The following is a 12,184-nucleotide window of genomic DNA, read 5'->3' on the forward strand; positions in this document are numbered from 1 at the left end:
TACTGAATTGAACCAGAGCTTTGTTAAGTTTTTGTAGCCTTTTCTATAACAAATTATATATCTATCTGACAGAATACTTGGTACAGTTGTTGGCTTTTTATCTACCTGATACTTTTCAAATTCATTATAATACATACAAAAAGTATGCCTTTGGCACTCAGGTTGTCAGGTTGATACATTATCTATGCTAATTCCTGAGGGTAGTCAGTAGTGGAGGTGAAGATTGCGCTTGTGCCTCTGCAGAAACTTGCTGCAAGTTATTCATTCGTAGCTACTCAGGCTGTATTGTGAGACTTCAGACCCATCAATTTGAACCTCTTAACCAACCTTGCAAGTGAAAGCAAGATGCATATACCAGAAATCAAGCTACCCCAGTTTCTCTTGAGTCGCTTTTCCCCTTGCTGATCATATCCTCAAGTTCCTTAGCTCGGCTGGTGATACCATTGCTAGCATAAGCTTTGATCATGGTGCTGTAGGTAATTCTGTCGGCTTTACAACCTCTCTCTATCATCATTTCCGATGCCTCTTTCATCTCTGCGAGGCAACCCATTCGCCCATATGCATCAAGCAGACAATTGAAAAATGCAGTATCTAACGTCACATCTGAGTTCTCAATGAACCTTAATACGCTTCCAATCTTCAATTCTCTGCAGATCCTGCTCTCCCATATGCCTTTACAAGCGAGCTCAACGTGATGCAGTTGGGTTTGATTTTCTCACTTCGCATCAACCTGAACAGGTACTCCATCTGCTTCAGATCCCCAGCCCTCCCGAATGCATCTATAACCACATTGTAGGTCACAATTGTCCATGAGAAGTAGTACTTCTGCATGTACTCCATCACAGCACTCATTTTCTCATAGCTCCCGGCCTTCCCATAGGAATCCAAAAGTATATTGAATGTCTTAATGTCAGGACGGATACCGGAGTTCTGAAACTTCTCATAACAATTCTCCATTGTTTCGATCTGCCCACTGCCACCAAAGGCTCTGAGTGTTGCGTTCATGGTCCAGACATCAGGCTCACATTCCCGCTGACGGAGCATCTCCATGAGTGTTGATTCCATCTCCCCATATCTTTTAACAAAATAAACAACAAAATCAATACACCGAATCACTTGAACTTTAAGAAAGCAAAAAGCTCGAGACTACAGACTAGCTAATACAAATGATAAAAAAAGCAAAGAATCCTGCCAGGATACCTGCCTGCTCGTCCATAGGCATCAATGAGAGTGTTATATGTCACAGTGCTAGGCTTAATTCTTTGATCTGCCATATCAGACAACAGAGTTTGCACTCTGTCAAAGGCAAAGACCTGCAAGCAGGACTTTATAAGGATGGTGTATGTGTAGACGTCAGGTTCACAACCACGCGTGTTCTTCATCTGATCAAGTAATGAAAATGCTCGATCAAAGAGACCACTCCGGCTGTAAGCGGAGACAAGAGCAGTGTAGGACTCATGATTTACAATGCAACCTTCCTCAATCATAGATTCGAAAAGATCATTGGCCTTCTCCGGTTGTTTGCATTTCCCAAGCATGACTATAAGCTTGATGTATACTCCAGGGTTGGGTCTGTACCAGAGCTGCTCCTGCAACAGTTCGAATACCTAACATACAAGCATTACAGACTAGGTCATACACCACACTACGAGCAAGTTACATGTACCCGACTACAAAGAATCCACAATTTAAGTGATAAAAGAACTGATAACTTTCTACAGAAATTTCAGATTGCAAATAATACAAGTTTTGGATAAAAATCTACAATGCACTATCAGGTCCTTGTTATAAACTTTCCCACTTTAGAGACATTCAGGATCCTTAAGGAATGTGCTCATACTAAGTAAATACTCGATCTTTTTATTTCTTAACAAGACCACAAAGTCCGCTTCTGAATAATGACCAATTGCAAGTATAGAACCAATAGTGTTAACTCTAGAGTTTGTGAAACCTCTGAGTAGTTCAGAACTATGTGTTATGCAACAACAGAAAAGAAAACATCGCAGAAAATAAGACTCATAACTATCCATTTTCTAGCAGTCCAAAATGAAAAAAAACTCAAGAAGAACTCCTAAATGGCTCAGATTATAGCTGAACAACATGATGAGAACTTGGATGTTTCAAGCCATTGCCCTGCTAGAAACAACAGAGCAATTCTGTGGAAGTAAAAGAGTAGAACAAAAAAATGATGTGGAAGGTGACTGCAACTCCTCATGTTCTAATAGTATCTACAAGATCAGACAATGAGCTTCTTTTATGACTGAACTACTCAATGATGACGGAGAGCTACTAAATGAGCAAGAACAGATCGAGAACCATATCCCACAGTATTATGAAGCTAAATTCAAATATGCTGCAATACAACAAGATGATGAACTAAACTGTTAAGTGATGAAAACAACTATGAGCTGACAAAGATCCCTGAATACTTAGAAAATCAACAGATTATATTTAGTATGAAGGCCAACAGCTCCCCTGGCCCTGATGGGTTTCAAGGCCATTTCTACCATAATTGCTAAACCTGATATATGTGTTTCCATCTTCATGTCACTGTTCCCAAGGGGTCTTAATGCTAACTTCATTGCCTTAATCCCTGAGGAAAAAACAAAGAATGACTGAACCAGTTTAGACCCATTTGTAAGGGTAATTCCCTCATGAAAGCAATCTCCAAGATCATGCAGAGAAGACTGAATCTTATAGTTCCAAGGATCATATCTAAAGAGCAGGCTGATTTTGTCCCCTCAAGATGTTCTTAATCAACTACTAGTCTTGCTTCTGAGTTATCAGTGAACTTCAAACTAAGAGGCATGTATGTAGCCATTAAGCTGGACGTTTCTCAAGCTTACAATACAATGAGCTGGGAATTCATTTTCAAGGTCTTCTCAAGACAGGGTTTTCCTCAACTACAGATGAACTGGTTTCAAGCAATCATGAATTCAACAAGGCTCTCTAATCTTCTTAATGGTGGCCCTATTGGATACTTCTGTATGGAGAGGGACTCAAACAAGGTCTTTATCCCATCTTATTTTTTCCTTTGCAGAAGATGCTCTCAGTAGAGGAATGCACCATTTCGCTCAGTAAAGTTTGATTATATCAATGGTTTCTCTGAGAGGTTTTTCAGCACCCGGTCACCTTCTTCTAGGAGTGCCCTTACACCAAAAATAAAATTACTACAGCTCTTGTGGTTGAAAGGCAACTAGGCATTAGAAAACTATGGGACATAAACAATACAATGCTTGTGAAGCTTGTATGGAGGTTGCCAACAGAAGATGATAACTTATCCACGTTCATGAACCTGAAATACATCTCCAAGAGTGGCAACATCATTAAACTTACAAGGCTTCTTCCATTTGGACTGGAATCAAGGAAGCTTTGTTCCAAATTAAAGCTAGAACTCAATGGGTGATGGGAAATGGTGAAAGTGCAAAATCACCTAAACTTAGCTGCCAAAGACCTCAAAGGATACAAAACACAAGGTGTGCGTTCTGACATCAATGGCATATTCACTTGCAATAACTATAGTTTGGTCCCCTGAACCAAATGAGATCAAACTGAACACAGATGACACAGCTCTAGAAGGAACCAACCATAGTTCCTACTCATGCTAAGCTCGCTAAAAATGTTCCTTTTTAACTCCTACTACAATATCATGTCAATGTGAGCACATTTTCAAACCAACCCACCTTGATAATGAACACTATCTCATACAAGCTTAAAAAGCGCATGAAAAACAATACCATGAGAGCAGACTCCCAACGCAAGGCAGTGACTCGTTCATGAAGAGCTTCAAGGACGGTTCTGGGGAGAAGCTTTTTAGAATTAGTAGGACCCCTCTTCTTCTCTATGATAGCTTTAGTAGCTTCTCTTCTCAGTATAACAGATACAGCTTTCTTGGATGCTACTTTTCTGTTCACTTGTTCTTTCCTTTCCCTTTCCTCCTTTTTATTTCTACTGTCTCTTGTCTTTTTTATTTCTTCTTCTTCGGCCTCTGGTGCTACTTCTGGGTTTGTTCTTGAGCTAACAACGGGAGTAGTTTTGAGTCTGACCCCATTATTAACCCAACATTTTATCCCAACGAAGCTAAGAGCAGCAGCAGCAGCCATGTTTTTAGACTTGGTCCCAATTTCTTTTCTGATTAAATTCATAACATTGGACTCTTTGTGTTTTGTGGCCCAACCCAGATTGGACACATGCATAATGGTGTGTGGAATCTCTACACTATATGATAGTTGGGTATTTAGGAACCCCTCTTCATTGTCCAGTAGGCAATTTGTAATCTCTATAGTTGTTTAATTTCGAAACAACTTTCTCACAAAAATTAGAACAAACCCTTTATTTATTAATAATTTAGAAAAATTTCTCTAATATCACTTAAATTATATAATTATCTCCAATTTCTGGCTAATATTAGAACAAGTTCTCTTTTATTAATAATTTAGAAAAACCTTTCTAATGTCACTTAAAGCATCTTTAGGAGTGATATCAAACTAGCATCAAACACCAAATTTTCAATAATTTGGTGTTTTTTCAACTTCAGGAGAATCAGATTGTTGATGAAAACACCAAAAAAATACTAAATCGGCCAATATTTGGTTCTAGCTTTGGTATTGTATCAAATCACTCACGCAGTTTTTCTAAAACCGCGCGGTTTTGCCAACACTGCGTGGGCTTGGGCCAGATTGTGAGCTTCAATAACGCAGTTTTGCCAAAACCGCGCTAGAGATGGAGAAATAAAAAAAATAAGAAAGTTGATCCCGCAATTTTTGAAAAACCGCGTGGGCTTGGGCTTTTAAGATGGGCTTCACTGACGTGGTGTTGGAAAAACCGCGTGGGCTATATGGCGCGGTTTATCCAAAACCGCGTCATTTGATGTCGCTCCTAAAAATGGTTGATGTTTTTTGGGTTGCTCTACTATATGCTCTTAAATAATATAATTATTTTCTATTAAAAAAACAAGAAAATAGTCCAAAAGACCAATTTGGAGAAAAAGTAAGTCTAGAGGACATCAAGTTTAACTTGTCACAATAGAAATGGCACTTCCCAATCAACAAATTTACTCTGAGTCACTGAGATGCCACGCAATTGGAGCCAGACTGGTAACGTTACCAGGCAACACCACATACCCATTGCCGTTGATTGGCAAAGAGAACATGAAAGAACCAACTAATTTTTCTAGTGTATCAGCATAGGAATGGCATGTCACATCCATGCATTCATCGCCAAAATGATTTCAAGATTGTCACAAACTCGCAACAAAACCAGGTTGTAGCTAAAATGGATTTGTTCGAATCTCAGAGATGCAGTTGATTTAACTCGAATACAACAGGATTTGAAGAACCACAGAGAACGGTATAAAACATAATTTCGCAATTAAACAACACATAAAATATACTTCATCCAATGGTTCATGGCACGATTTTTTTTAGCATAATTTTGGCTTTTCCAGTTCCCTCCACCCCTTCCTTTTGAGATAGTTATTCAAAATATGTCAGGCAGACAGTGTCCGTCCTTGTTTAATCATTTTTTCAGACATTGGTGTAAGTTTCTGTATACTTATTTCCACGTATTCACGATATGACGATAAGCCAAGTTACGTTGAAACAAACACGCAGTTGGTGTCCAACACGGTAGGATATGAGGAAACAGGTAAGTAAACAAAAAATTATTACTATTATTCAGTTACACAACTATTTCTTGGGCACAATAACAAAGCAGCTCGTTACATATAGATTAGTACGCATATGAGATATCATGGAGTTATGACCAAGGCCCAAAATATCGATATCGATGAATATATCAGTGTACTCAAAAACCGATATATATCGGATATATCTATTTTTTTTGGTGACCAGTCCAAACTATTTAAAATATAAGAAATATTAGAAATATATCGGAAATATATTATAAATATCGGATTTATATTAAAAAATGGTCAAAAAGTCAACTGATATATATCGTAAATATCGATTATATCGGTGATATAAAGTTTTATATCAGAAATTCTGATATATATCGGGAAAAAAGATTCTATATTCGGTGAATATACATCGAAAATATCGATATCGGTGTACTAAAATACTGATATATATCGGTGATATATCAAATATATCGGCGATATTTTGGTCCTTAGCTATATATCGGATATAAGTCGGTGATATATCAGATATATCGGCGGTTTCTTATGACTATATTAATAGATTATTTTTTAGTTTTTTTTTCATCGAAGAAAAAGACTATGTTAATAGATGGATTTCTTAGTGTTGTAGAGTTCAAAAGAAACCCCATGCATACTGTGTCAGAGTCTCCGAAAAAAAACCGTATTGGGCTGGGATTATATTGAGAATATGAGGTCTCCATGTTACTTAGCCAATAAGTATATACCTTTGAAACTTATTAACATCACATTATTTTGTTTGATGCTTATGTACGTGCAGTGGGATTGCCTAGCAGGTGAGATGGATTTAGAAACTGAGAATCAAATACTAATGAATGAGGCAGCTGAGTTGATGTGCCAGGCTGACCAAGAAGGCATACATTTCTATCTCCAGGAGCAGGAAGTAAGGTATAGGCCAAATCCACACTTCCTTGCTGCAACTGCTCTGCAACATGGTTAGTACCATCATCTGTGCAAAACGTAGTTATGAAAGTAGCAATGTGTTATCTGGGGGATTTAAGTATTTAACAACAGTAGTATGATATGATTGGCATAGCCCCACCAATAAGGGGGATAAAAATGTGAGGAACATGAAAAAAAAGAAAGAAGAAAAGATTGTTATATTGTCATAATATTTAGACCGTGTTGAATGAATTGCTGTTCTGCGGTCTACCTCATAATATTTTCATGAGTAAATGAGGTGTAATCCAACTTATTTGATCTGTCTGCCAACTTTGTTGTATTGTGGAAACATCCCTCTTTCGTGTTGTACAATATCTACACTCAGGGTTCAACAATATCTACACTCAGGGTTTTTAACCTTCTCATTTTAGGTTCGTGTTGTACATCCCTTCTGTAGTGGACGTATTCGTGAGATACAATGTTATAGGTGGCAAGGGGGTCGCATGCAACATAAGGAAGAGGAGTCATGATGCGCGGCCGGATCAGGTCCATGTAACCTAAGCTGCCTTAGCCGAGAACCGCCTTAACGCGCCCGCCGAACCGCCATATATAGAGAGGAGGGGTGAGAGAAAATAAGAGGAGGAACTACGGTTCGGCTTGATCCCCAAAGAAGGGGTACGAGGCAACCCACTCGGGTTCGGCCGGGTCGCTGAGAGTGAGCACTATTCCTAGAGAACGAATTCGTGAAGATCGGGGTAGAGAAATCAGTAATTACAAATGGAAAAGATGGTGGGGTGAGAGAGGCTCGAACTCTCGACCTCAGGATTACTCTTTAGCTATGAGACCTATGCCCCCGATCTTACAGGTCGTTCTCTAGGAATAGTGCTCACTCACCGACCGGGCCGAACCCGAGCTGGGTTGCCTACGCATCTTCTTTGGGGATCGCCGAACCGTAGTTCCTCCTCTTATTTTTCTCACCCTCCCTCTATATATGGCGCTTCGGCTAGCTTAGGCGCTCTCTACGGTTAGGCAGTTAGGTTACATGGACTGATCCGTCCGTGATCATGATCATGACTCTCTTCCTTATGTTGCATGCACCCCTTTGCCACCTATAACATTGTATCTCACTTAATACGCCCACTACAGATGCCCCCTCTCGATCCCATTGATGGTCAGCGAACGATCAATGGGACCGAGAACTAATACATACGATACACTTTGCTCATATTGATATTTTCTCAGCTCATCTCTTGAAGTTTTTGCCCCTACAGATGCCCCCCGCTGTCTTTGATCCGCTGTGAAGCTTGTTCGGGTTGCCCCCAAGTTTGATTCGGACATCTAGTCCGCGAAGGGCTCATCCCCCCCGCTCTCTGGCTTAGAGGCAGCTCAGTTTGCCCCAAGCTTGATTCGGACATCTGCGGTCCACGAAGGGCTCATCCCCCCCGCTTTATGGCTTAGAGGCAACTCATTTTGCCCCAAGCTTGATTCGGACACTGCGGTCCACGAAGGGCTCATCCCCTCCGCTCTCCTTGATCAGCTGTGAAGCTAGTTGGGGTTGCCCCCAAGTTGATTCGGACATCTAGTCCGCGAAGGGCTCATCCCCCCCGCTCTCTGGCTTAGAGGCAGCTCAGTTTGCCCCAAGCTTGATTCGGACATCTGCAGTCCACGAAGGGCTCATCCCCCCCGCTTTCTGGCTTAGAGGCAACTCATTTTGCCCCAAGCTTGATTCGGACACTGCGGTCCACGAAGGGCTCATCCCCTCCGCTCTCCTTGATCAGCTGTGAAGCTAGTTGGGGTTGCCCCCAAGTTGATTCGGACATCTAGTCCGCGAAGGGCTCATCCCCCGCTCTCTGGCTTAGAGGCAGCTCAGTTTGCCCCAAGCTTGATTCGGACATCTGGCAGTCCACGGCGGCTCATCCCCCCGCTTCGGCTTAGAGGCAACTCATTTTGCCCCAAGCTTGATTTCGACATCAAGGGTCCACGAAGGGCTCATCCCTCCGCCTCCTTGATCACCACGGAAGCTAGTTGGGGTTGCCCCCAAGTTGATTCGGACATCTAGTCCGCGAAGGGCTCATCCCCCCCGCTCTCTGCTGCTGAGTATGCCCGGACCACTCAGCTTGCCCCCAAGTTGCCTATGGAAATGTTTCTCTTCCTCTGTAACCTGAAACTTTCACATTTGATTTTCGCACACATAACACGTGAGTTTTAACAAAGAACATTAATTCAGCACGTATTTGCATACAAAGATAACGGCGATCATATGCTCCAAACGGTGTACAATCTGTCTTACCCTGAGGTGTACAACCACGTTTCTCATTCATGGTCCGCGACCTCCTAGAGCGATTAGGTTCGCGGAGTACCATGTGGTCTGGGGACAAGGCTAGCTTGCCCCCACATGGTCGCGGACTCAGATTGTTATACTGATTGCTTGTCCGTGGGCAAGTCTTGATTGCTCTTAATATAACTCTAGTTGACAGTCGAGTCACTACCCGTCCGTCTATTCTATACCTTATAGTAAACTAACAAGTTACCTTCTGCGGTATATGTCTCTGCACATCTTCTGTAATCATCTTACCATTCGTATTCGAACACTCCAATCCGTATATCTCAATCTCAACACTGGATTTCCTTGTTCCTTTGGTTTCAAACCTTTTTCCGAATTTATGCCCCTTCCGATTCCGCGTCCCTCCAGATTCCGCGCCCCTTACGTGATTCGCGGACTGGATCACGTGCTCTCTCTTTCTTCTACCTTACACTGTCTCGGTCCCGAAGACATGTCATCTTGAGGGTCACGAATTAGGCCGATACAACAAACTCGCCACAGCCGCTGGCTTCAAGGTAATAGGCCTCTCAATCGCTGCACCATCAACACAAAGCATCTGTTTATACTCGTCATCACCAATATCTATCATAGCTTTGGATTTCTTTTCCCATGGATTCCAGACCACAACATCTGGAAGTCCATCCTTTCTGATAACAACAGTCTGCTTCTTTTCATGGTCAAGGACAGCGATGACATCCTTTCTGATAACAACAGTCTGCTTCTTTTCATGGTCAAGGACAGCGATGACATTTGGAGAAGTAATATAAACTCGGTCCACCTCGGTTTCAAAAGTAATCGCATCTCCTTGCTCTGTAAAGCGTTCTCTTTGACAAAGGTTATCCAGATAATCAAGTGTTTCCAGTCCTTCTATTCTCACTTCACTGATGTCAGAAACACAGAGATATGTGTGATAGGCAAATGAGAAACTGAACGGCTTTCCGTTGATGTTCCTGATGCGTGAAATCAAGTTCAGATCCCCATTGGTTGCAAGGGACACCCTAAGGCGAAACTCAAAACTGTGTGGCCAGCACTTGAAATCTTCTTCCGAAGATTTGAGCAGCAAGTCATCAAAAGCTTTTCCATTTGAATTGCTCTGATGAAGAGGCGGTGGATTATCATCAATGATCCAAATCTTGTTCCTAGCAAACCCATGTTGTTCCAAGCATCCACCATTTCCAAACTGCGGGAAACAAAGAGGGATTCCTCCTCGCATTGCTTTTGGCGGCTTAAAGATTGCCTTATTACCAGTGAATAAAAGCTCTTCTCCTCGATCATTCCTCCAAGACATAACCTGTCCACCATATAAGCTAACCCGAGTAGAGGCGCCCCGAGGCGAACGAAGAGTGACTTGATCAATTCCATTCCAATCCTTGGTGATCTCCATTGCTACTTGTTGGTTCCAAACCGCGACAGCATGGCCCATGTCTTTCAAAGACAACACCACCGTGACTCTAATTCAACTCTTTGCTCTCCTAACAACTTCTTCAACAAGAATTTGAAGAAAGCTGAAATGTAATCAACTAAAGAAGTCTACACTCACGTTTAAAGTTAGAATTCAAACTGCCCCAGCACAATATTTCTTGTGACAAACCAACCATCTCGTGAACCAGAAGCAAAATCCCAACTACCCCTTATAACTTTACCAATGATCCTAAAACAAAAACACCAACACTTGTTAACAATAACAAGTTTCTCCTTAAACCAACATGCTTCAAATGAACATTAAAAAACAGAACCCAAATTCTCAGAGTTTCACCCAGACTGCACTCCAAACTAGTTCAAACTCAATTCCAAAGAAACCACAGTTGAAGAAAACACTTGACAACAAGATGGAACTAGCACCACAAGTTTCAAAAATAGGCACTTCAGTGGACATTTGGAGATCCAAGAGTAAGAGAAGAGGAGAATTCAAAACTCAACACATGCAGCATGATATGTAAAAGCTTACACGTTGCACGAAGAGAAAAAAAGGAAAAAGGATCTAAGAAAGCAGAAGAGCAGACAAGATTCTTTATTTATTAAGAAAAAATGGACAACGGTTTCTTCTTTCTAATGCAAACGGGGCCTCTCTCACCCCACCATCGAGAACATCAATCCCAGATACGTAACTTCCCCATTCCAAAATTTGCTTTAGATCCAGAGTAGATGCTGAAACATATTATTTCGCCATGATTAACAGGAGTCCCCTGTTTCACATCAATCTTAGATACCTCTGTATCGCATGCATGAACAAAATCCCGGTACTTTGTTGGAGGCATACATACATGCAAGGCGCTCGTGATAATCTATCTGTGCAACTACGGGTTGTTTTGAAACATAAGACTCAGGTTGACCTGTAATAGCTCGGACGATGACGACGAAGATGATGGTGAGGTATTTGAAACTAGATCTAGAAGCGAAAGCCGTGGAAGGAGTAAATCGGCACATTATCGGAAAAAAGAGGTTTGGGCTCTTTTCCTTTACCAGCCGAAATGGCAGAGAACATCAACTTTTTATCTTCTTCACTCCCCACAGACGGCGCCATTTGTAATTACTGATTTCTCTACCCCCGATCTTACAGGTCGTTCTCTAGGAATAGTGCTCACTCTCACTGACCGGCTGAACCCGAGTGGGTTGCCTACGTACCCCTTCTTTGGGGGATCAAGCCGAACCGTAGTTCCTCCTCTTTTTTCTCTCACCCCTCCTCTCTATATATGGCAGTTCTCGGCAGTTAGGCAGTTCTCGACAGTTAGGCAGTTAGGTTACCGCGGACCTGATCCGCTGCATCATGACTCCTCTTCCTTATGTTGCATGCGACCCCCTTGCCACCTATAACATTGTATCTCACGAATACGTCCACTACACCTTCTCTTTTTAGGTTCGTGTTGTACATCGTGTGGTGTGTGTATCACTCTGTCACCTCCCAGTGTTCTCTGTTTCTTTATACGTGGGGTTGGATGAAGTGATGAACCAGGTCCTTACCTTATCCATGATATTAGTGAGTCCTGAAGTCAGAGAGAGAAGAATGGAGAGCTTTGTGTTCTCGGACCCGAAAAAAGACCTTCACTGAAGTCCAAGAACTTTTCCGAAGAGGGAAAAGCATTCCAGAGAGCAAGGAGGGGATAGAGGATAAAGATGCTAATAGGAAGAGGAAAGAGAAAATCTAAACATAAACACACAGATGTGAGTAATGAAGTTCCTTTTACGTTAATCAGCTTGGTCCTTCATTGAACTTAGTGTATGCTATATGCAGTGAGGTGTATATTCATTCGTTACGGCCATTTGTGATTCAAATATACACACTGAAAGTTTTTTGGGCATCAGAA

At 41.7% G+C, this 12,184-nt stretch overlaps 2 pseudogenes across 2 annotated transcripts; both read right to left on the minus strand.

The window, feature by feature from the left end:
- Positions 1–216: 216 nt before the first annotated feature.
- Positions 217–4,128, minus strand: LOC147506801 (uncharacterized; annotated as a pseudogene). Its single transcript, XR_015193936.1, has 3 exons — positions 3,738–4,128; positions 1,201–1,607; positions 217–1,075 (listed from the first exon to the last, which is right to left on the minus strand). The product of XR_015193936.1 is annotated as an uncharacterized LOC147506801 (transcript).
- Positions 4,129–8,759: 4,631 nt separating this feature from the next.
- Positions 8,760–11,536, minus strand: LOC147506802 (putative glucose-6-phosphate 1-epimerase pseudogene; annotated as a pseudogene). The gene has a single exon (XR_015193937.1). The product of XR_015193937.1 is annotated as a putative glucose-6-phosphate 1-epimerase pseudogene (transcript).
- Positions 11,537–12,184: the final 648 nt, after the last annotated feature.

This window comes from Coptis chinensis, chromosome 4 (genome assembly GCF_015680905.1).
Source record: "Coptis chinensis isolate HL-2020 chromosome 4, ASM1568090v1, whole genome shotgun sequence".
Lineage (NCBI taxonomy): Eukaryota > Viridiplantae > Streptophyta > Magnoliopsida > Ranunculales > Ranunculaceae > Coptis > Coptis chinensis.